The 26,288-nt window shown below is 40.7% G+C and overlaps 1 protein-coding gene across 1 annotated transcript in view; it reads left to right on the plus strand.

Moving 5' to 3' along the window:
• Positions 1-728: 728 nt before the first annotated feature.
• GREM2 (gremlin 2, DAN family BMP antagonist) overlaps positions 729-26,288 on the plus strand; it is a 40,679-nt gene continuing 15,119 nt past the window's right edge. Inside the window, exon 1 of the mRNA XM_063390396.1 lies at positions 729-867. The gene's annotated coding sequence lies outside the window, so the exon portion shown is untranslated. The remainder of the gene's footprint in view (positions 868-26,288) is intronic.

Genomic DNA, 26,288 nt, shown 5'->3' on the forward strand with positions numbered 1-26,288 from the left:
GAGTGAATAACCTGAGATTCAGGACGAGGAGGCATCCTGATTCTACTTTCTGTGCATGCCAAGATTTGGCGTGTAGTTAACCCAACTGGGGCTAGCAGCCCGAACAGCGTAAGAAAAGCAAACTCAACTCAGGCAAAGAATGCTTTGACCTACCTCAGCTTTAGCCCTCAGGTGATCAAGCACTGCATGCTTTTAATTTTACCAGCTCGGGATATTTTTTCAAATGTTCAGAGAACAAACGTGTCTGAATATTGAGCATGACACAAAATGTCACGAATGCTTAAAGTTGCGGGTCCTTCAGCTCACGGAGGAAGATGCGAAGGGAAGGAGGGCGTTTTGTCAGACCCAGAGTGAGAATGTCCCTGCATAAACAAAGGGCTCGGGATTGCACGTCGTTTTAGGGAAGGAGGGGGGCGAAGGGCGGGAGGGTGTGAGGGGGACGGAGCGGAGCTGGCGGTGCCCGCCAGGTTGGGCAGGCGGCAGGGAGGAGCGGGAGCGGCGCGCGTGGGGCGGCGGAGGGGAGGCGGGCGGGAGGCGGCGGGCGGGCGGGCAGGCCGGTGTGAGCTGTTTGGCCACCGGAGCCAATCGAAAGCGGGGCCTTGATCCTCTCCTCGGGCAGTGGCTGCGCCGGGCCAGTGCCGCGCTCCCCGCAGCCGTCGGGACCGGCACGGCCGCCCCGCTCTCTCGGCGCACCGCCGGCCCCACCGAGCGCCTATGGGCATCTGCAGCCGGCGAGGGCTTCGCACCACCGCCACCGGCAGCAGCGGCAGAGGGCGGCGACCGCCACCGCCACCGCGCTCCATCGCCCCTTGGGATCTATAGCCGGCGGACGGAGCGCGCTGCGGACCCTTCCCCGCCTCCGTGCAGGTATGGGGCTGCGCCCAGCGCCCGGACCGGCACCACTGCTCCTGCGGCCGGCTAGCTCCCTTCCTCCTCCTCCCCTGCCCTCCTGCCGCCCCTCCGGGGACAGGCGGCGGAGCCCGCGTGTGGCGGTGACAGCGACAGTGCGGGGCCGCCCGCCGCCCGTCCCGCACCGCGCCCTGCCCCGAACCGGCCCGGCCCGGCGCGGGGAGCGCGGCGGGGCCGCCGCTCGCCCCGGGGCAGCGGCACCTCCGAGCCCGGGCCGCCCGCGGGGCGCTCATGGGGCGCGGGGCGGGATGAGCGAGAGCGGCGCCGAGCCCTGGCCGCCGGCTCCGAGCGCCCCGGGAAGTCGCCTACCTGCAGCGCCAGGTCCCCAGCGCTCGGAGCGCCGTGCGCCGCGTCCCCGCGCTCCCTCCCGAAGGAAAAAGGGAAAAAACGAAAAAAACAGCTCGTGCTCGAAACCTGTGCCCCTTTGTACCTTTCGTTCTTTGCTTTGGGTTAATGATGGTTTGTGATTATGAAACCCCACGAGGGATCAGCTCCAAGAGCGAATAGCATTACTTTAAGTCATGACTTGGAAATATACGTCTGTGTGTATACAGACACTACAGACACTCATTTTTTTTTTATTTTTTTTTACCTTGAACTTGAGGATTATACAAACCCATGTCTGTCTCGCAAGGAGCTCCTGATTGACTTTCTGGTTAAGTTAAGGAAATATTTGTGCTTCCACAGGTCTTGCAGAATTGGAGGCACAGGTCTTATAAAAAATTGCAGTGGCATTTGGCTGAACAGCTCTTATTTTTAGCATGCTATTGTGAAAGTGGTTATATAACTTTTGGTGGATTTTTGAGGACAAAATTAACAGCTCATAACAAGTTAACCCCCTTTTTTTTTTTTTTTTTTTTTTTTTTTTTTTTTTTTTTTTTTTTTTTTTTTCCCTCTGAAAAAGAGAATCAGAATGAAATCCCAGTGAGTAGAGTCAGGTGAGCTTCAGCCCAACGATAGAGCTCCCTGAGAAAAAGCCCCAGGTTATGAATCCCACAGCCCTCTCAACATCATGAAGCAGCAGGTGCAAGCCCAATCAATGTCAGCTCAGAGCCCCAGTTAGGAATTTGGTTTATCAGGCTGCTTCAGGGCTATTTTTTGCTAAACCAGGGTGAAATCAGCAATCGCTTCAGAATCTTGTGTTCCCACCCGTGCCAATACAATACAGATGCTCTGTTTCCTTAGGGGATTAGATTGTTTCTTGAACTTCAAGGAGTACGCACAGCCTGAAGTATTTGCTTATAATGCTTGATGTGTTTTAATGCAGATGCTTCACTTGCAAAACTTGGTTCCTGCTTCTCAGGCTGGTCTTTCTTCATTACTTGCAAAAATTGATGAAGAGTAATACCCTAAGATTTAAAAAATCGATTCCAGAAAGTAACTGTGGGGAACAGCTGTGTGCCTACGTTGAGAGCCAGGACATGAGGGTGCTGTGACAGTGCTCAGGCTCTGAGCAAGTTGTCTCTCTCTCTCACTTCAGTTGCATGGTCCTCATGAACTGCTGTCATCCAAGTGAAGTCCTCAGTTCTAAACATTTGTGATCACTGTGCAGCTGAAAAGAGAGGACTGGTTTGCAAAATCTCTGCTGTAGGATGAGCGAGAAACGTAGCAAGTAGGATTTTGCCTTCTCTTGCAGCCCGCTGTTCGGGCAGAGCTTGTGTGAGGGAGGAGGTGTGTCTGGTAGCAGCGAGTTTTGCTCAGTCTTCCATTGCAGTATGATAAGTAAGTGAAAGATGTGTCAATGAAAAGCTTCAGTAAGACCTCCACAAGAGTGCCACAAAAATAAATGCCACTAACCTAAGATTTTGAGCTGATTTGTTTAGCTGTGCTATATTGGCTTTTTTTATCTTTCAAATAGACTGTGCATGACTTTCAATGGGGAATAGAACAAATATGGGAAAAGTTGGAGAATTTAACTGTGGAGATTTTTGTTTCTTTTCATAGTATCAGGTGAGGGTAAGAATTAATGTCTGAAGTACCCAGTGAACTGCACCAATAAATCTGAAAATGCTTGGTTTCAATGTCTATGAAAGTGCAAGTCTCAGCGATCCAGATCATCTTCTGTAATAAATAGCCCTGTTTGAGTTTTGTTTAATAAATCTGGTTACTGGTTTAATTCTAACTCTATTGCTAAAATAATAATTCTAACCAAGTCATCAGGAACTGGTAAATTCCAATTTGGACTGGTACAGTGGTATTTACCAGTTTCTGATCTAGAGTTGGAATTGTTTCAATGAGCATTTCCAAATTACTAATTGAGTGGTTCAAGCTACTGTGTGGATTTACTGACATCTGAAGAATATCTTAAAGAGTAGCTCAAAGAAGTCTTTCCCTCTGCTCACAGATGCTCTTGGGTGTGGTTGTGCTTTTATAGTGTTGTGGTTCATGTCAGGAGTGGGCTTTTGATGCCCATCCTTCAGCTGTTCCACGTACTATCCATCTCCATTTACCTCATGGTGGGGCGGTTGGATTCCTTTAAGATGAATCTAAACTAAAGGATGTGCTAGAGTTGTTGCTGGAAATACAATCCGTAGGACCAGATCTTGTCTGAAGTAAAATCCTGTAAAACACGTATAGTGTCTGCTGTGCCTAAATGTTTTGCTGTGCCTGTCAGTTCCTGTTGGGCTGTGCTAGCTGCTAAAGTAGACCTGGTCCATTTGCAGCATGCTGTTCCTCAGGTACCAGGCAGTCTGAAGCCCATACTAGCCCTCTTTCCCAGGGGCATGGGCTAGTCCCTGCTTCTTGCACCATTGCTCACCTATCTGTTACCAAAAATCTCCTGGCTCAGCTGGAGAGCGCAGCCCTGCAATCAACCGGGGCTGTCCTGCTGAGATCTCTTCAGTTCAAAATGAACATGGCTAATTTGTTTTGGGTGGTTTTTTTTCTAGTCTGGCATGTGACAGCAGACTAGTTTTTGAGTGGGAACTTTGGATAGCGTAGCCTTGTATTTGTCTGCTGGGTGTGGACACAGCAGTTACATTTAGGAAAGGACAGCTGGTGCTTCTTCAGGGTTGTTTGCCTGTCACTGGCCATAGCCCTTCTGTGGAAAAAGATCCATAAGGCTGTTTGTATTCCTTGTTGCGTTTGGGAGTGGTGAGAAATGTTTGCTTACAACTTCAAGACTCTCATTTAGAAATGCTTCACTGTGTTCCCTTGGTTGACTGCATCTCCCACAGGGCACCAGAAGTATTGCTTGGGAGGAGGTCCCACCTGTGGGGGGTAGTTCCTGGGTGCCAGCACATGATGAGTATCAAGCTCTGATCCTGGACTCCAGTCCTCAGGCAGGGGGAAATGTTTAAGGGGAGATGTTTAGAAACATCCACTTAAAACTTCAAGCTTAATTAAAACGTTAGACCTTTTTTCCTGCAGTTTTCACTATAAAGGGAAAAAATTTCCATTCTTCAGTTTTGGATGATTTGACTGGCTTCTTACAGTTTTTCTTTACTTAACTTCTTTGGGGGAAATTATTTTAAATTGAAAAATTATTTTGTTAATTATAAACAATGATCTCTTTTACAAAAGCTTTTCTTACTTAAAAATATATTATTGGAACAATTAGGGATCAGATCCTTCTTTCACATAGAAACAGAAGATGGTTGTCATTGCTCCAAAAAGTGGATTTCATACCAATTCCTCAGTTTTACATACCTTTCCACTGGATCAAGATGGAACTGGTAGGATTGGATGTGTATAGCATGCTTGATACAAATATTCTTCTTGTCCTGGATCACTGTGACTGACTGCTCCAAGACTGCTTTTAGATTGCAGAAAATGTTGTGCTATGCGGAACAATAGGAAGTGAAAAACGAGAGTTTCCTTCTCACATCACTGTATTTCTGTTGCTAGAAGTTGTCTACTCCAAGTCTTATTTCAATGCATAGGTGCTCTGTGGGATGAAGTATAGATTTTTAACATGAGTTGTGTAGATGATGATATGTCACTTGAAACCAGGGTATTTCTTGTTCTCAATGCATTAAACCTTTTATTATCGATTTTAAGAAGATTTTTGAAGCCTATTTCAGAAAGGGAAGCAGACCATAAAAATCTGTCTCGCTCCAGGACATTAAAACAGAGGGCAATCCATCTTTCAATATCCGGTGTGATACAATCATGGCAACTTCAGTTGTAATCTGTCTTTCTCAAAAAGTCATCTTACAGCACCTACTTTTAACGGGTTTTTTTTCTTCTGTGCTTAGCCATACTTATCTATGACATTCTGAATATTTTGTTCTTTGTTGCTGTCCAGATAATATCTCTAAGAGTTATAATGGTGTATTTTACGTTAGTCATAAAAGTTAAGGGGGTTTACTAATGTCAGTTTTTCATATAGACTGTGCTGCCATACAGACTTGGTTATACTGTAAATGTGAGTTGAATAGAACTATATAGAAACATGCATGCTACTTTCTTTACTACAAGATTTTTAGAGAAAGAAAAGGGTAAATTTATCTCTCATTCCCGACAGTTTTAGAGCCATTGTTGCTTAGGAAGTGAGTATTTTAAGAAACCATAATTTGCAATGAAACTTGAGGAAATGAAAACTGTGATATATTCAAGTAGAGAAAGACTCATAAAGATTTTGTTTCTGTCTATTTTGTGTTAAGGAAGTGGGAGAAGTAAAGTACACTGCAAAAGGAAAATATATTATTTACCCTCCAAGTTTCATTTTGGAACCAGTTTTTATTGAGTGTGATGGGCAGTGCACAAATACAACATCAGACTGTGGATTTAGCGCAATAAATCTTGAAAATTTCCTGAATTTTTAGCATCTCTTAAAACTTGGAAACAACACTTGTACAGCTCATGCAGAACGCCTTGTTGACCTTGTGTTATACAAACACTTTCTGGAGCTGGAGAACCGTGTTGAGCTGGTCTAGATGTGAATTAGTTGCCCGTCTCCATTTACATGCAGTTTTGTTGTGGATTCCAGCTGTGTCTCATCTATCCTATTACCCTACTTAAGTGCTCTTATGATAATGCTCAGATAGACTGATATTATACAGTAGTGCTAACAAAAAAACAAACAGCATTGTAAAACTTCTCCATGACCATTTCTGGCATGGAATGGCAGGTTTTTTTCCCCTGGTGCAAATCTCAGACTTAATCTCATTTCCAGTGAGGCCAAAACACTAGCTTGGCTTAGAGCTAAGCGAGATCCTGCCCATAAATCTGGCCAGTCTCCATTGAGATAACATCTGGAAAGTTGTCATTTAAAAATATGTGGGAGAGCTTGGGATAGGGGTGTAAATAGTGGGTCAGAGCTTCTATCCAAAAGGAAAACATCTAAAAGGAAGCTCTCAGATATCAGACATCCTTGCTCTAGGCATGTTCTCTGTTATGATCCATCTATCGTTTGTCTGTTCTTGTTCTGTCAACATAATTTGGAGCTCAGTGTCCTTTGTGAGGAACAAGAAGAGGCCGACAGGCAAAGAAGATGGGAATATGTGAACGTGTTGCATGACTTAGTGGATGCATCCAGTAAAGTCTGCTAATAGAGAGATGGCTATCGCTTGTATTTTGATTTAAATTGTTCTCTGGCTGACACCTTTCAGATTACTACACAATGGATTTATACTAAGCGTGTTTGTTGACTTTGGTCTATATTCTTCATTTATGGTGTCCGTGGAAACTTCGCCTGATTCTTCAGTGAGAACAGCTTTTGCCAAGATGGTCTGAAGAGTGACTGCTTACAAACTGGAACAGATTCTGAGCATCTTTGATTCCATGTAGGAGGGGAAGATTGTTCATCTGTCTCTTTAATACTTCCATTCCTCACTGAAGGTGAACGTTCAGTAGTCATAGCTCAGAACATGTGCCTTCTTAACAGTGGCTGAAGCTGGAGATTTAAATGTCACAGAAATGGATTAGAAGGAACATTTATAGTTGTGTTCAAAAATCACAGAAGATATGTGAAAATAGTACCATTGCGTTCCATTTTTGATATATATAATGACCCCTTTTCTACAGAAACCCTGAAGCAAACAAGACAAGTGCACACAACTGGAAATTGAGCTAGTGTATGTCACGTGAGACTGTCTTGCTTTCAGGTTCCCAAAGTTCCTTCAGTCACTGACATAAAGTTATTCAACAACTCAGCCTAGATTTTTGGGGTTTTTTGAACTGTAAGACAAATCCCATCTTTGTCTACTGTACATTCCTCTCAAATGAAAAAAGGCTTTAAATACAAACTGTACTGTAATAGATCCCATTTTGTTTCTTTATCTATTTTTTTTATAAACTTGTCTGCACTTAATGTTCTTTCTTGTTAAAGGAGCCTTGAAAAGGCTCCTTCACAAAAGAAAGACTCCTATTTTCTGAATTCTAAATCCAAAATTCTGGTTGCTTTTTCCGTCAATTCAGGTAGACTGCTTTCAACCAGAAAAATATTTTTCTGTTGGTGTTTCAATAGCTCACTTTAAAAATATGTTACTTGCAAACACTATTTTGAGTACCTATCAGAATTTGCCAGTCTTCTCTTTAGAAAAATAGCCATGTCTTTTTTCAGTCCAAAAATATAATATTTTGTGAAACTTGTTTCTTTGGAAACAAGTTTATTGTGTTATTCCAAGTTGAGCCTAATTATTTTCTGGACATCTCTAAGATTTCTTTAAAAGAAGCATATGATATTACAGGAAGAATGTTCCTCTTGTTTGCCAGAGAGCTGTACTATGTTTACTATAATAAGATTAAAGGAAATTTGAAAGTCAACGCTAGCTCAGTGGGAAACTGATAAACACACGTTGTACTTGCAGGAACACTCTGCCCAGTAGTATTAGGAAATTTATCACTATTTATTTAGCAGCTCAGACTCTCTCCGACAAACAGATTTGGTGTCCATTTAAAAGTACACCAGACGCTAAAAAAACCTTAACAATATGGATGTGATTTGTGATATCTGAACTGTTATCCTGGCATAGCCGTCCATTGTGGCTTAGGATTGGGAATCTCATAGCATAGTCTCTCAAAATAAGGAGTCTGTATCTTACGGCTACCGTTGCTTTTCAAAGACTGTGGTTGGATTCCTGGCACTTCTGGTTAGGTCAGCTATTAAAGCCACAGTCATAAACAGCAATTTTCAGAATTTGGGCAAGCTAGACAAGGGTGTAGCTTCTTGGAAGAGTTATTCTGGAAGACATAAAACCAGCAATATCTCTGGATCCATATCTGGCATTGGCAGACTTTGCTCTTGAGAAGCAATAGCTGTCCAGTCTTGTATTTACTAACATTTGTTTGTTTGTGCCTTGGCCAGTGATTCGACTAGAGAGTGAATTCTGGAGAAAGAAAAGGCCACAGGGATGACTCTTCATTCCTGAGTTTTAGTTAAGAGGTCATTTTTACATGGTCACAAATGCTGATTACAAATCAGTAAAATAGAATGAAGTAATTTTGCTATGAAATGCATGCAGGAAGTCTTTTTGGAAATAGTAGGAGTAGAGGGGAATGTATAATCACATGGTGATACATAAGCTACTATTGTAAATGTCTTCATCACCTCCAAAATGGCAGATCTCTTGCTGAAGTGGGCAGATACTCGCTGTGTGCTTCTGAGCACCACAAAAGGCCAGTGGATTATTCCCACCATGTGTTGGTAATTAGTAGGATCTGCAGGATGAAGTCACTATCGATTTTAGAAGCTACTAGGGTAAACTGTTCATGCTGTATATAGTAACACATTTATTTGATAAATAGGTGATTAGGGAAATTAGTTATTTTCACACTCCTCTCAACTATAATATTTCTTAGAAACAAGCCTAAAAAGCAAGGATCACTCTTTGTGTGCAATCTATGGATTTGTATGCTACTCATGAAGTCACCCAAAATAGTAATTCATTTTCCTGGTGATGTAAGATGTGAATGTGAGCTCCTAACCTGCTTCAGATATTAAAATCTGATGTAATTTGTTCAAGCTGTGGAGGAATAATCTCATTTCTCCTACGTTCCTCTCCCCGCCCACCTTCCGTCTCAATGGTCTTTAAAGGTCTGTGGAATCAGTGGAGATGACCTTTCCATGCCAGCTGAGTTATTTTATTAAGGGCCATGCCTTTCCATTATAACCGTGACTGTAGTACAGTCCAGCACGTTGTGGAGTCTTCGAAACTTTCAGGAGCCATGGGAATTTTTATTCTGGTTTTAGATGATCCTTTCAGGCAGTAGAACTCGAATGCATGGGTACAAAGCCCATACCAAAGGGTTTCCTGTCTCAAGGGAGACTGCTGTGTACGTAACTCCGGGGATTCTGGCCACAGCTGGGGTGAGTTCTTCTGCACATCTGTCCTCGGCAGGTTCACCTACAGACTGAAGAAATCTCTGTCATTAGGTAAACCAGAGCATTGCCTGTTTTGGCTCTTCTGCTCAGCTTTGTCCACGCAGACAGACAGACTACAAGCAGAGTGCTTGCAGTGTGTCCCGTTATATACAAGTTGTAACTCAAGGCTCTACGGCACGCTGCCAGTTCATCTCCCCACTCTGACGCCAGCTTCATTTACTCGTATAAATAACTGGATGGCAGTCAAACATGATTGACTTAAGCTGTTACTTTATCTGAATGTGTAAAATATAGAGAGTTTGAGATGCTTATGCCGTGCTTGTTGTTTGGGTTTTCTTTTTCTGCACTGAAATTTAGATGTGTTTTTTAAGAACATTGAAACTTGTTGGTCATTATATTTATCATGGGTTTAGATTTATTGTCACTGTTTATAAAACCCGCCCAAATTAGTTGTTTTTATTGTTAAATTAGAATCTGCATGGTTAGGTTTGTATTCATTAAAGGAAGGCTTATTTTCTGTTACAAAAGTGAACTACAATTTAAGATTTCTTGGTTATGAAGTGCTCCAAATTAGATTTTTTCACCAATATATTTATTTTTCCTTTAAAAACATTTGAACACTGGCTTACTTTACTGTGATTAAGGTTGATGCCTTAATTTGAGCAACAGATACACGTTGAACTTTTAGATGGACAATAACATATATAGCAGATAGTCACACAGTAGTGCCGATAGAGTTTTTTGGGTGCAAGTCATGCTTCAGTATGTTTTCTAAGTACTGACTTCATACTAGGTGTAGACCTTTCTAAAGCTTCTGTGATGGTTTTTTGACTTCAATTCATGAGCAGTGTTTGTTAGGTGACAGAATCTAGTAATTTCTGAAGTCTGTGCCATGGTTTAGTCTCATCTGGCTACGAAGCCCCATGCAGCCGCTCATGCATCCCAATGCTCATGCATTGGGAGAGAGAATCGAAAGGGTAAAAGTGAGAAAAACTTGAGGGTTAAGATAAAGATGGCTTAATAGGGAAAGCAAAAGTTGAACACGCAAGCAAAGCAAAACAGGGAATTTGTTCACTCCTCCCCATGTTCAGGCAGGTCTTCAGCCGTCCCCAGGAAAGCAGGGCTTCACTGTGTGCGGTGATGGCCTGGCAAGACAAATGCCAGCCCTGCAAACAGTTCTCCTACCATGTCACCATAAGGTCTTGAATATCCCATGTGTGAGATGGGGTCAGCTGTCATGGTTGTGTTCCCCCTCTTCTTGTTCATCCCCAGGCTCCTTTCTAGGGAGGTCAGATCAGAAGCAGAAGCAGAAAAGGCCTCGATGCCATGAGAGTGCTGCTCAGCAATAACTAAAACTTCCCTGTGTTATCAACACTGTCATGTCCAAACCAGCTGTATACCAGCTACTGTCCGGAAAATTAACTCTATGAACTCGCCCTGCCAAAAGCACCACAAAGTATTAATGGTCCAGAGGGTATCTATGTTTTGTTCTTCTGCCTACAGCTATGCCATTTTAGCTAGGCATAGGTCTAAACTTGTAAACTAAAAGGATCTCATCCTGCCCTTGGCTCTGCTTCTGGCCATTAGGTTGTGACTCAATTCTGTTCCAGTCTTTCTCTGTGCCCTCTGGTGTGTCTGAAATGGTATACAATCAATACATATGGGAAACTGGCTCAGATACTGTGCTGTACATGTTGACATAAATGTTCAAAACACTGTATATCCTCTAAATGATGAGGCTGGTAGGTGCAGGCTCCTTGTATAACCCTGTTATAGTACTGAGTGGCCTTAGTGATCTAGATACACGGGCTTAGTTGCTAAGTGCGGAAAATCTTTAAATATGACTATTATTTAAGAGATAACCTGGAGACCAGAATTCCCAAATCTTCTGAAATGATGAGGGCTAATGGGAGTGGTGAGACCCAGGAACAGCTTGCTCAGAGAAGGTGCGTGTGTCCTACCACTGCAAATGTTAAAGATCAGGTTGAATGGGGTTTTGAGCAGCCTGGTCTAGACGAATATGTTGTTGCCCATGGCAGGGGGATTGGACTGGCAGGTCTTTAAATTTCCCTTTTAACCCAAACTATTCTGTGATTGTATAATGCTGTCATTGTTTGAACAGAGCCTTATGGTTCACTTTATGAGCTGTAAAAACTCCTATTGTCTTGACTAGTTTAAAAAAATTAAGAAAGGTTATTGTGTTTCTCTTATTAACTGCTTATTGCAGTGTGATACATGTGCAAATAAGCAAATATGAATAGTATCTAAAAGGGATAGCTATGACCTTATGTGTAGATACAAAAAATTGAAATGTTTTGTTTTTCTCAAAGACTATAAAGATGTGAATTCTAATGCAGATTTGCACACACTGGATTAAATTCCTTGCCCAGAGAAGGAGAAGAATGTATTACTTCAAGACAGTTCAAATATAGTTATACTTAAAAAACCCAACACTTTTAACTGTGCCTTCTATACAGTGAGAGTTTCACCCCAGTATGTATTGCTATGCTACCTTCACTATTTAATGTTTCTAACCTGGGGACATCCAGAGTTTTTGTCTGTGGTTTACACAAGGCCATTCATACCTGTAAAAAAAAAATTACTATAGTAAAAGAAAGAGACAACAATTGCCCTCATACTTTTCTCTTTTGAAGCAGAATATCTAAACCCAAGTACTATAAAGTAGCAAAGAGAAAATTTGCTTCTGATGAGTTGAACTATTCCATACATAGATTGTTCTTGGACATTTCAGTTATACCTTCTGCTCTGTGTGATATTCGTGGTAGTTGTGAGTCAACATGATATTTAAATGGAAACTTTCAAAACTGCTTTGTACCTACTTAGGCTTTATGATAAAACTTGTATAATTTAATTCAGAAATTATTTAATCAGCTTTTCCTGACTTGCATATATTGTAAAGGTCGCAATTGATGTCAAATTTGAGTTAAACTAGCCTAACTGCTTTGGAACATGGAGTTAACCTATCAAAGATGTGTCCACTAATGGGTTGACATTAACACTTCTGAACTTCATTCTTTAAGAGTCACCTTATTTATAGCAAGATAAATGCACTTTCAGCTCTACTTGCAAAGAGTGGCAAAAGCATTCTTTGGGTAGCCTAAGTAACCTAAAATATATCTTATCTGGGAAACCTCAAAGGATCTATTTATTCAAGAAGTTAGGAAAATTTAAGGGATGTATACTTACAGCTTGGATTTCAGAATATACAACTGCTGGTTGCACATTTTAAAAGGACTGTTAATTTCTTTTAATTAAAAAGAATGTTCTAAATATTATAAGCTATGTTTTCACAGAGTTTATAGCAAAGATATCATGCAATGCTAGAAATTTATATAATGACTTGAAAAGTACATTCAAGAAGAAAATCCAAACAGATTAATGCTTTTATGTAACTGAAAACAAAAAAGAAAAATGTAAATAGTGACAGAAATGAAAAGTGAGTTGAACTTTTCAGTGGTCTGAAGTTAAATTCCAAGCTGTTTATGCCTTCGCAGTGTGTGTGGGTTCAACAAGTGTTTTGGGCTTTTTAAAGCAGCTTTAGGATTATTTTTTTATTCATTGAAAACTTTTCTGCTCACACGTTCACTGTTTTTTAAAGTATTTTTACATGGTAATTTAACATGATACAAGATGCACATTTAAGTAAGATATCAGGCTGTAAACTATCTGACTCTTAAAGTATAATATTTTTCTAGGAGTGTATACATTCAGCTTGCTGTTTTTAAGGCTTCTCATGAGAAGTCAGGTGGGATTTATTCCTTCATAGACTTCCTTGCTTAATATATGTGAGGGAACTCATGTCTAACCACTAGTAGATTTTATGTTGGGTAACAAGTATTCATTGCATGTTAACTCTTGACAGATAAAATTACTTGTTCACTATTGACTTATCTTTGAAGGATGATTTACTTTGTCACTATTGACTCATCTCCAAGCTATGTTGAGACAGCAGTCTCTCTCCAGATCATCTTGTGGCATGTAACCATTGCCCTGATGCAGAGTTGTTAGAGGTCTGTAGGAGGAATGTGCAGGAGAAAAGGGAGAAAGACAAATGCTGGCTGAACCTGTGCTGAGGACAGCAGTCACTGGTTTCTGCAAGAAGGGTTTCACATTTGCAGATCTTGCTTACTCCTGTTCACAGGGCAGCTCTGCAGGGCATGGTAGGAGTGTGGGGACATGAAGGCGAAGTATTTAGCCATTTTTTCTTTCTCTCCCTCTGCTCATAGGATTGAGTTATTTTGCTGCACTAAAAAAATCAAGAATCCAGAATTGCTGTGACATTGCTCCTCTGTCACGGTCACCTTCTCATATCGGCGTACCCTTTACTTAAAATATGCCTGTTAGCCCAGCCTTGCATATGTGTATGACTTGAGTAAAACCTTGATTTCATGCATAAGTTAATGAAAGGAGCATTTTGCTTTTATTCTGGAAATTTCAGCACAGTTTCTGAGTAACTTAAGTAGAATCTAAATGTATCTGTCCCCTGTGGGACTGCTTAGTTATGTGATGGGTAAAAGTAGCCTTTGCCTTCTTTCCTCCCACCTATTTTCACTATGCAGGAGACTGGCCTGTTGAGAAGGTCAAAGGCATTCTACAAATAACAGTGCTTAGAGTGCTAGTTTGTGAACGTGAAGCCCTGAACTTTTAGTTGGTAACTTGCCTTAAACCTTTTAATTAACAGTGATTAAGTTTTCCTCTGCCTAAAATTACAAAGGCTGAGAATTTTACATGGTCCTTGCGTGTTATGTGCAGCTGTGAAGATAGATTAGCCTGACAGTCTGAATTCAATAAACCTTGCAGAGAAGCAGGAGACTACTAGCTAAGGTAAACTGCTCTGTGGTAACCTGCCTAAGTGGCTTCCAAACAAAATGAAGTGATCTGTAGACTGAACAGTATTATGGAAGTGCAAGTCATGGTTTTCCAAAGCACCTGTTTTTAAATGTGAAACCGAGCAACCAGAAACATTCAGTAGAGACATCACTCTCAGGACTCCTAAGAACTATCGAAGAACACAGAAATTAGGTGTCTGGTATCAGGAATTCCAGAGGTAGGGCAGACACCTGCACTCTTTGTGCAGCCAATAGGGAGTTTGGGGATTAGCCTTTAAGTGTACATAAGTCAGTGTGCCAAAGTGGGAAATTATTAAACTTCAGGTAATGCTGAAGAAATGAGTGTTTACAGAGCCCTACTTCTCATAAGTGGAGGCTTCTGCAGGAGTGTTCAGAATAAAAGGTGGAAGAAAGACTAGGAAATGCTGCAAGATGCTGCTTAATGCTCCCTTTCTTGGATGTATCTGCTGAGATTTTCAATCTGTATGGAAAGAGGTGCAACTGCAGGCTGGGAGGATCACTATGAGGATTGAATGCATAGGTTAAATTACACTCTGGAACTAAAGGTGATAAGATCCTTGGAGCTATAAGAAGATGTAATTAGATCCACAGTACAGCTAGACACATTTTACCCCCTCCCCTCTAGAGTCAAGCCCTCACATAAGGAATGGCCCCTGGTGCCAGTAGCCAGAATGTCACACTTCAGAGCTGGTGAGCCTCTCAGGGGCTGTGGCATTTCCCAGATGCTTTTAAGGATCACTGAACATGACTTTACTTCAAGATGAGGAAGTCCTATATAGCAACCAATTTTACAAGTCCAAAGTTCAGTTGGGAGCCGTGCACACAAAGCAATACAGATACTGAATTCTTCACTGATACTGTATTAGCCTTGCATGAGAAGAGATTAGGATCAGACTTTCTTTGCTGAAATGATTTGCCTGGTACCGCCAACTGGCAGTAGCTATGTCCTTCCAGCCAGGAAACTACCAAACAAGACATTTGTGTTATGAAGCCAACAAGTAATGCAAACATTGTGGGAAAATTACCATTAGCTTCAGAAAAACAGTTATGTGTCAGCATTGCTGAAACTGAACCTCGTGACTTCAGATGATCTGATATCTCTGGTTTCTTCAGCTGGTCTGATATCTCTGAAGCAAACCTTAACTAAGTCTTAATTGGTTCAAACCAGGAGTGTACATCAATGGAGTATGGGGTGATTCTTATTATATTTATGTATTTATTGTATTAGAATTGCATGGCCTCTGTGCCACAAAATACTCCTCATTTCTTTATGTTTTCTCCCAGAAAAATTTGTATTGCAGCTCTTTCTCCTTCTTCACTGATATCAGTATTTTACCCACAGTGGTCTTCCATTAAATTCATACTAGATCTCTTACCCAAGGTCATGGAAAGAGAGAATGTTAGTAGATAGTTATCTGTGGTGTGTTGATACTAAATTATTGTGGGCTCCAACTTCTTAGAAAGACATTTAATGGGAGACTGAACCATTCTCAGATGTCCTAAGTGAGCTTGCCAGGCAGCTTCACTAACTTGCATTAGAAAGAAAAATCAGAAAGCAGAAAATTTGGGTTACATCTGGCTTGCAGGATTTCATTGGACTGGATGTTTTTTAAAAAAGGAAACTTGTCCAGGGGCTAAAAAGGGGGATACCTTTTTGGGCATGTTTTACAGAATCTCTTGAAATACTGGTGGTCTTGTAAAGCCAAGGGCTTCTCTAATGTAGATTAGGATTTACTGGGCTAGATTTATTTGCTGTTTCACACTAGGCAGGAAACGTTAATCTTTGGAGTTTTCTCTTCTCTTGTCCATTTTTTTCCTCTTTATAGCTAAGTGAAAAATAATTAATTAAAATTGTAATACAATTTTAAATGTAAAAAATAACTAAAGCAGCATGGTATTAAGTGCAAATGAAAAAGAATTTCTAGTGTAATTGCAAGATATTCTAAGAACAGAAATTTGTTAAACTGTCATTTTAAATTACTTCCTGGTAAACTTTTTTTTTGTGTCATTTTTGTTCTTTTTTTTCCTTATGTGTCAGCTGTCAAAACAAGTTATCTGTAAGCATTTGCTGGCTACTTCAAACTGATCAAGTATTTTTAATGGAAGTACATTTTTGCGCTGCCTGAAATGTGTCAAATACCAGCAAGTCCACCTGAAGACAGATCAATGCCTGATCTACATGACTGTATATTTTAAACCTCAAGGGTTTTGTACTGGTATTTCCACAGAGTAAAATTATTGTCTCTATTGAACTAATTTTTTTTTCCCCTTTCACTTCAATGAAGTCAGTATTTGTCAGATAAAGCCTGTGAAATATTTTTAAATACATATTTGTGGAGAATCCACCCATCAGCCATATTTTCTTTTCCTGAGCTTGCTGAACACAGTGGGCAGGTGTGGAACCTTTTGTTGGTAGAGAGCATTGCAGTATTGCCTAGTGCATGAAGCCTTGCAGGATGTTCTCATCCTCTGCTGTACTGATCTGTTTAAGGATTCTGTCTTGTATTAAACTTCCCTTTTGTTCAATCCTGCAGTTATTCCTTGGCAATGAGTGATGGATGTACTTTTTATTAGACTATGAACATATGTATATCCACTTGTAGCTTTGCATTGGCTTACAAGAGAGGATAGATGTAGTATTGGTTAAAAAAACATACCTCAAGAAGTGGCTTCTCTCAGAAATAGCAGTATATTGGTTACTAAATAACAGTACATAATAAGAATGTAATAGTAAAGAAATAACTAATACGGGTTGTGGGTCGCTCTTAGGTGAATGACTCTTTCCTGGCTTTTAGGAAACCACACGCTGTGATGTCACCTCACCTGTTTATAGTAATCAGAAATATTAGACTATATCTAGGTAAGGAGGCAGTTCCTTATAGGCGAAATATCAAGGAGATGCCTTTACTCTCTATATTAGTTTTAAGGAACTAGCAACAGTAAACAAATCAAATTTCAAAACTTACATCAGTTTTGGAAGGATAAAGAAGGCAGGTGGGAAACTCAAATTCTATTCCAGTGTGTGTTCAGTTTCTGTTTGAGGGCAATTTCATTATCTTACTTGTCGTGCTCTGTGGGAAAGGGAGTGTTGGACGGTGGGTACAGCTTCACAGAGCACTGCTGTGCTTGAAGGACAAATACCATAGCTTTATGATAACAGCTGTTGACAAACTATTCCACACCTGGTAATTACAGGTGTTACAAATAGAGAGGAATTTGGGTGTTTGCTGTCATGACGACATTACAGATGTTTCCTTCTGTGCAAACCTCTGCAGTTGGCCTCAGATCTTTGAGGATGTGGTTGTTTGTGATCCTCAGATCTCCGGGTAAGAAGCCACTCAGCTGTCCCATTCAGTTTTTGGTTGTGGAATTGGGCAGCTCCATCAGCTGGTGTCGCAGCAGCAGTGCCATTGCCTTCCTTCTATTTCAGTGCATCTGTCACTGACTCCAAAGGGATCGTGGGGAAAGTGTGCACGGCACCATATTTCCATCTTCTCTTCCAACCACCCTGGCTAATGAAGCAGTTTCGACTCCTCTGTCTTGAAATTGGTCTTCAAAGATGGATTAAAGCTGTGCTCAAATAGCCTTATGTGGAAAATAGTGTCTGTTTTATGCATATTTAATTATGTTTTAGGAAACCTGACTTCTTTTCTAATGATTTATAACTTACATTCATCTTCTTCAAAAAATAAACAAGGCAATGTTTCCTCCAAATAACTGAATTTTTGGAAAAGCCGAGACATTCTTCAAAATCTTGACTCTTGATCTCCTTTGCCGACAGAGGAGCATTACACAAAAGTTATGTATTCTGCCTGCAGCAAAAGAGGTCAAACTGAGTCTTTAATTCTGAAACCATCTGATCATATTTGCATTACAGACCTGGTAGGGTCACATTTAGCAGACTGCAGTGTTTTAAGCATCAAGCTGGCTTTGAATAGTGGTTTGGTGACCCCATAGCAAAAAGAATGGTGATTTATTTCTGTTATAGTTAGCACAAATCCTAAAAGCTTAGGAAGATGAGAAGGGAGATGACAAAACTAGGCAAAAACCCTCCACAACCTATTAAAAAGATGGTTCTTTGGTGGATAATTATTGTTCTATGTTTTATATATCTAGATATAAATATATCTAGATATATTTATCTATCTATCTATATTTAATTAAAAGAGAATTAAAGCAACTGTGAGAAGTCCTCTGGCTCTTCTCCTGCTTGTTAGGATCCATTCCATCGAATATAATCCATGGCAGATGTGATTTTGTTTTTTCCTTTTGCATCATGTTTTCCTTAGTAATTCTGATGATGAGTCTACAAACTTAGACAAATCAATTCCAATGCCTCACTGTCTGAATCATGGTGCTTCCTAATAGGAACATTGTCTGAAATCTTATTTGCTAACATTGCTACATTTGAATCTATGAAGACTAAAAACATAATTTCATTCTTTGCTGTTGCCTTTTATACATTTAAAAGCTATTTATGTCACTCCTCTGGACTTTGCTTCTTTCTATTAAAGATGACTGATTCCTGCAACCTTGCCCCATTGAACTGGTTTCTGTGTGTATATATATATATGCTCTTGTCTTTCTTCCTTGCCTCCCTCTGGGAAGACTGCATGGCTTTCCTGAAGCATGGTGCCCAGAACTAGTTCATAATCTACTACATCCATTTTTTATTTTTGTGCACCCATGTTTTCAGGGTCAAAAATAGACTCTTAATTTGTCCTTAACATCCTCAGTGTACCTGTGAGTGGTACCTATCAGTGAAGGGTGCTGGTCGTAGATCTGCATTTAGCATATAAATTGGATTAGCTTCTGCTTTTGTATTTTTGTTTTAATTTCCAGGTGCAGAGGAGTTTCTTGTCTACTGTGGAATGTGTTGGGATGAATGTATTCCTTTGATGCCCATTGTGAGAGACATCAATGCACACTGAAACAACAGAAAACTGGGGGATTGTATGGAAGCTAATTTACCAAAAAGCTGTCTGTGAAGTACAGAGCCTTTAAGAAGAATAAATATTACCTCACAATTGATTAAAAATAAGAGCTATACATTTAAGATGGCAGGCACCTTTCCCTGTTTAAATGCCATCTGATCCAAACTTTACACTTATTCAACTGCTGCACAATCTCCATCTCTTGGTTCTAATTACAAGTGGGTAGAGGGTGTGTTCCCTGGTGCTTATGACTTGCTGGTGTGCAGGATAGGTTATCACAGGTAGGTTTTCTTCTAAGGTCTGGTAACTTTAACAGGCTTTTAGGCCTGAATGCAGGAAGCCAATTAAGTGTTTGCTTAACTTCTACAGTGTTAGTTTAAAGCTGCCCTGTCTTAATCAGAGTCCTAATTACTAAAATACTCCCATACCTGCATGAGAGCTTATCTGTTGACTATTAATTATATTACATTTATTCTTGCATAAAAGCAGCTGCAGTTAAATGGAAAGCCTTAGCCCACATGGTTCTCAGAGTCACCCAGGCTTTTGGAGAATGGAGGTGCCTTTGTACAGTAACATGGGAAAAGCTTAATGGACAGGTTCTGTGCATAAGGCATGTTCTCTTTGGCTGGCTGGTCATGGTGGTGTCAGTATGGTGGCAGATGTACAAGCTGGTGCTCTTTGGCCTTGGAGCAGTCACCTGAGAAGCAGTGTGGGGCCAAATGAACAGACCGCTTCAGCTTTCTGCTGAATGAATGCTCCTGAATATTTCCCTTGTGTGTTTCTCATTCAGGCATTAGCAGCATCATGCCATCTCTTACCATGGCATGTGAATGCACAACTTATGCTTTTGCCTAAGGAGGGCAAAAATCCGTATGAATTCAACAGCAGAACAAGTGACCAACACTTTTTACAGCTCTAGTGCTCTGTTCTGAAAGGGAGATTGGACAAATATTTGCATTCAAAATGTATTATAATTTCTGACAGATTTTTTTTTTCAAGCTATAAACCAGCAGATTGATTGTGTCTTGTGAGTATTCTGTTAAATCTGTTACATGGAAAGAGAATGGAAAAGTGTTTCCTCCAGCTTTTTTTGCCAAACCACAGTAACTTGTTTGTTTGTCCATAATTCAGTTTTAATTTTGCTTTGCAGTAATTGCATGGGCACGTAGCATCTTACACAAAGAAAGAGCCACCTTGCCACCATCTTCCAGGTTAGATTCTGGATCAGGCATGGAGAATCCACAGGAGTAAACGTTAGGACAGGTAGGATGATAATGATAATGGAGAAACAGTGAAGCAGAAGGCATCAGTGTTTCATATATCATCATTTTTTGCAGTGTAACCAGTGGTTGTGTTTAATCACTTAAAACCCTGGTGTTTTGGCAGTAGAAGCGTTTGTACTTAAAAGGCAAGACACTCTAAAGTCAGACAGTAGGATGGAGAAGTTAGAGTACATTTTCATGCTTCTTTTTCCATGTTTAATATTTAGTTTTGCACTACAGTTGCAGAGCACATTTTCAAGATAAGATAAAAGATCCTCTTTTTAAGTACCCCATATCTATTGAGGACTTGAGATAAACTACGCATACCACTTTTGGAAATCTAGTCATAAGTCAGAGCTGTAGTGTTTAAGACACTTGCCATAATCAAGTTCTTGTGTATTTATAACAAAATGAGGTTTTGATGGAGAGCTGGCTGCCTTAGCACATGTGCCTGTTCAAATATGCCACATCTCTCACCTGGCTTCCAGTGACCACTGTGGAGGAGTGTGCATCTCTCACAAGGGACTGTCTCTGATGTGTCAGCCTAAACAAACACCTTTACGATGCTCTCGGGCATCTGAAATGGGGCTACTCATCACATTCTATTCTATTCTATTCTATTATTATTATTATTGTTATTGTTATTATCAATCCTTCTCACTGCAGTGGTACAGACTGTACTGCTAACATCATAACTTACATTTAGATGTAAGGACCGTGCATCTCTTATAGGAAGCCAAAGCATGCAGTTTCATCTGTCAACACCGCCTTTATCAGCCACACCCTCCCAGTTACATTAGCCTCCTCCGCCCTGAAACAGGTAAGTTGGGTGACAGCTTTCCCAGGCCCCAGTCTGGAAGGAGTATCAGGGTGTGGTGTGGCCAGTGGTTGGAGGCAGCGTGCTTGTAGGCTGGAGCTGGGGAGGCAGAGCAGCCCAGCACTGGTACAGGAGCCCAGCAGCACCGCTGATCCTGCGGCCGAGTAGAAAAAGACAAACCTTTTTTGGCTGGAGCAGCAAACTTGTCTTGCTGACTGTGTGGCTGTACACATGCCTGTGTCCTGGGTGGGGGGGAACATGAGATCAGGGGCAGAGTGACAGTGGCTCACAGTCCATGGGACTTAAACTGCACCCTGGATTGGGTGACAGCATAAGATGATTTAAGCTTTATTGCAGAGGGGCATGGTTTGCAAAGAGAAATATATCCTGCTGATATTAATTGCTGGTAAGATAGGTAAGATAGAGGGTTTTCTATGTGCCATCACTCTTCCTGAAAGTGGTGTTGTGCTGTCATAAAATTACTATATATAGTGGGAATATATACTTGAACCAATATGCTGAAGTATTCAATCAGAATGTAAAAATGAGGGGAAAAGGCACACGTTTTAATTACTTTGGTCTGTGATTAGTTTTATCTTGATTCGAAAATCTAGAAAAAATGACCTTCTTAATTTGTCAGGGAGGATGATATAATTCAAGGAGCTTAAATCAAGACCTCACCCTCCATACCTCAAAGCATAGTGACATCAAAACCATGTTGAATTCGGTACTGTAATTCCCCTCAAGTCTAGGAATTTTGTTTTTATTGCCTACCTCATAATCCAGCTTTAACTGTAAAATATGGTAAATGCCTATTTGTGCTTTCCATTTTCCCACTAACCTTTTCTGCCATTTTTAGAGGTTTGTTTGTTTTGTTTTGTTTTGTTTTGTTTTATTTTTTTACAATGGGAGGGGAACATGGGTCAAATTATCTCCGGTTCATGTGTGTACTGAAACCACGAGCTTACATTCATAATCAGGGAAGATGTTGTTGAAAGGCTCGTTACACGAAAGATAAGTAGCGTCCCCCACTGGCTGCATTTTTGGATGACTGGTAGCAAGCAGTTGGTGCTGTTCGTCTTGCACTCAGTGGTGGCTGTATGTGAAACATGCATGACAAAGGAGGGCTGTTGGGGAGCTGCTGAGAGCCTCCCAAACTTCATCCATCTTCTGTGTGAATGGCAGAAGACATCATCACCACGTACCCAGCTGTATGTCTGGGCATCCTACAGAAATGCTAACATGTGGACACGTAAGCAATGTCACAGTCCAGAAGGAAGCTGGAGGCTTTGTAGGTGTGGGAACAGGTGTTTTCTGGATTGCTCACTTTGATTCAAGTGATAGGGATGTCCCTGTCTCCTATTTCTAACGTGTCACTAAATCTCTTGTTTCTCTTAGATGCTTTGCCGTGGATTTGGCAAGCAGCTTTAAACAAATAATATTTTGGTTTTTATGGGGGGTGGGTGGAGAACAGAGGTAGAGAAGACCTTGTTAAAACTATAGTATCAAGGGGAGCTCTTTATGTCTTCTGTACTATTATGCTGTAAATTCACTGGTAGCTCACAATCTAAACTCTGTTTCTATTATTTCAAAATCACCTGTCTTGCCTTGTTTTCTGTATCAAGTCTGCAGTGCCATTGCACATTCTGCTTAAACCATACAGTTTAATGATTTAATTCTCACTCCTTTTTTTTTTCTTTTCTTAAACATTTTCTTAGGTAAGCTTAAGAATCCTCTACTTCAAGTTTATAGCAAAGATGTAGTTACAGAAGTGTGCACTTGCTTTGATGTAGCTTTTTAGTTCATTTGTGTTGTAAAACAAGATGTTTAATTTTGAGGATGGGAAACAAGGGAAAAAAAACCCACAAATGCCCCTGTGTTTTTAATAAGCAGAATTTTGCCAAGTAGCAATTAGTGCTCTTCAGTTTTTGTGCTAATTAAGAGCTTCTTAGGAAGAAGGAGTTTTTGCCAAGTTAGATTTCCAGACAGGTGGGCTGCTTTTAACTTTACCTCTTCTAGGTACATTTTTAATAATGTTTTTCCCAATTACTATTCTGTTGCTCTGACATTCACCATGTTCTTACGCTGCTCAAATCACTGATATGTATGAAGCTTCTCTATAATTTTGTGCTGGAGAAAAATTACAGAAGCTGAAATAATCACTCAAAGCAAAAGCTGTTGTTCTGAAACTAAGTAAGGGAAGAGAGGAAGCATAGTCTTGTTTTCCTAAGCCAAATTCTTTACTGGGCCTCCTTTCAAAATACAAGCATGGAAAGTCCCAAGGGGCTGTGGTTATCACTGACCCATTGAGGTCCATCATATTACAGGAATTGTGGTAAGTTCAGTTGAAACTTTTTTTGTCTCTTCACACAGTGGGAATGAAAGTTTTCAGAAGTGTTGATCAAAACTGTTTTTCAAAGATATTTTTTCAGGGGAAGAGATACAGACATTTTTAGACTGAAAGCACCTGAAGGCCCTAGTTTGAATTACCGTGCATTTTTAGGGCTTTCCCATTACTGAGGCAAAAACATGTTACATGTTAACACTGTGAAACGTCTTCTTTCTTTTGAGGATTTAGAATTTTACATTGGCAGTATCTTAAAACATTTTTTCTCACTTCACCTCTTTCTTGAAAAGAAAAATAAGGGACAGTTCAGAATCTTATTACTTAGCTGATCTTAAGTGGAGACATCAGCCAATGTTAATATTTGCTCCAATATCAAGATGAGGCTTTCAATATGTCTGGTTCTCATAGTGTCAGCAAATATTTTCCCTCATTCCTTATTTTAGATTCCTATCTTCTTAATCCCATACTACAAATAACTTCTTTAAAAAGTTTACTGTTCAGCCAAGACATAGGAAAACAAATTAGAAAAATCTAGTTCATGCGTGCATAATGATTTTTATATTTTTGGTCAAAATCACTCATAAATGAATATGTGAGCTGTGTGTGTGATCCAGAGGAACCAGAGTAAACCTACAGATCAGAGCATTTTCTTTGGGATGATCTTATTTGATTATAATCAGCTACAGTGAGACTTAGCTGGTGGCACAGATGGCATCCAGTTGCTGAGCCAAGCACTTTCATCGAATCGAACAAAACCTTCATCTGATCAAACTCCCTTGCTGCTTCAGTATGAAATACATGATTGCTTGAACCAGTGGTGAGGATTAGTAGAAAGGTGTAAACTGTAATGCCTATGTTCCCTGACTGCTTTGTAGTAAGAGAACAGAAACCAAAGCAAACCCTGAATGGGCAACCTTCCTGGTCACTCGTTCCCTCTCCTCCCAATCAGTTTTGCATTTACTGGTCACATGTGGATCTAGGATCACCATGTGATCTGTGAGCTGGGATCTCACACTGTAGTCCTGTCAGAAGGGAAGCTCTCTGCCACTTCACTTGGACCATTCATTACTCTCAATCCAGTTAAGCACGGAGATGCAATGGGGTCTTGCTATCTTTTTCCTTCTGTGTAGTAACATGGGGTCATCCAAGATTACCAGAAGTGTTGTCTCCTTTAGATTCAAGGAAGGGCTGCCTAAGGTAAATCTGGGGAAGAGTCTTTGCTTTGCTTTGCTGAAAGAGAAATGGAGCTTGTGATCTCACACTGAAATTTATAGCTAGATGTTGGCTAACTTTTTCCAAGCTACTTTCCTGACCTTTCTGAGCTTAGCTTTCTGAACAAGCCAAAGAGAAAAATCTTTAGGTTTCCTTTCACTTACTGTCTATTTCTGCTGAGCTTGAAAGTGTCAATAATGGAAAAATACTCAAACCTTAGCTGTGGTGACACAGTTTGAATGGCTCATGGCCAAACAATGTGAAAAAAACCAAGGTCAGAATAAGTTAATAAAGAGCCTCCAGGTGCAGTTTATCTTCTGCTTGTGTTTGAGTAAAGGTGCCCAGTTACTATGAGCCAAAAAAATAACCCCTCAGCCAGTAAGTCATGAAGTTGGAATCCTTCCTCTCTGATGCTGCAAAATTTATAAGTGCAACTGAGGTTACAGGGATAGAAGTGGTTCTGAAACTGTCTACAGTAGGGGAGCTCTGGCACTTTTCTGTGGATGTGTGAGCAGAAAGGGTTGGTGATCGCCCCTGTCAGCTTTCTCCCTTCTTCTTCTGCCATAGGGGAAGATCTTCCCTGTTGTTATTAAAAACTGTTCAAACTCATTCCACCCCACAGGACTCCTATATGATATCTGATTTCTGGTCACTTTCCGTGCTGGGTTTAAAACTGGATCTACCCAGATGACTCAGAAGACTGAACTTTCAAATCCAGGCCTGATCATCTGTTTGTCATGCATCACTCCATTTCCCAAATTTGTATTTGACTGACAGCTCAGTTCTGAGACTTTGTCAAGCTCCTAAGTTTCAGTCATTGTCAAAATTGGCAAATGTAGGTCTTGCTTTCCAAATAGTGAGGAAGTTACTTCTTTAACTCCATTACTAGCTTTGCCTCTGGTTTACTAGTCCAGTGGCACATGACTGAATCTCCTTTTGTTCTGTGAAGGGAATCTGAAGAAACCAGCTTGTGTGTGTTTTTAATTACATGTTTGTTCAGCCCTCTGAGGATGTCAGGAGCTGTGAACAGCAAATGCCAAGTGATTGCCAGGAAGAAAGCTGCTGACTGCAGTCCATCATAGGCAGAACCCTTCTGTGTAGCTGCCACTGCCTTGCCATGCACATACCGACGATATCTGATTTTGATTATAGTCTCTCCTCTGATGATAGTGCTGTCTCGGGTTCTCCTGGAGACAAAGTCTTGGTCAAGTGAAAACATAAGCAATGGTGTAGTCAAGGACAAAGTCAGTCAGTCTCCCCCAGATTCCAGACTATTGACTCTTTTTTCTTCCTCATTTGGAGTGGACTGAAAGGCTAACGATCTCCCTTTAAATGAGCATAACTTGCTGTATTATGTTAGTCTAGACAAAGGAAATCAAATTAATTAGCAGAAAGACTGCAAATGTGCTGTGGAGGAGGACCTGTCATTAGAGTACCTCATTCAGGCTCCTGTGGCTTGCTGTATATTCAGAATGATAGCTCTGGTCTTTCTCTCCGCAGAAGAGAAATAGAATAATACTAGGCTTCAATTAGAGAGACAACTATAATTCAGTCATGGGCAAGGAGAGGGGGAGGTGAGTAGGAAGACGGCTGCTCTGCAAAGCCTAAGTCATAAAACATAAAATCCCAGTTTACACATGGCAACAGATCCTTCTGTGATTGAATTACAG

This window comes from Prinia subflava, chromosome 2 (genome assembly GCF_021018805.1).
Source record: "Prinia subflava isolate CZ2003 ecotype Zambia chromosome 2, Cam_Psub_1.2, whole genome shotgun sequence".
Taxonomy (NCBI): Eukaryota; Metazoa; Chordata; class Aves; order Passeriformes; family Cisticolidae; genus Prinia; species Prinia subflava.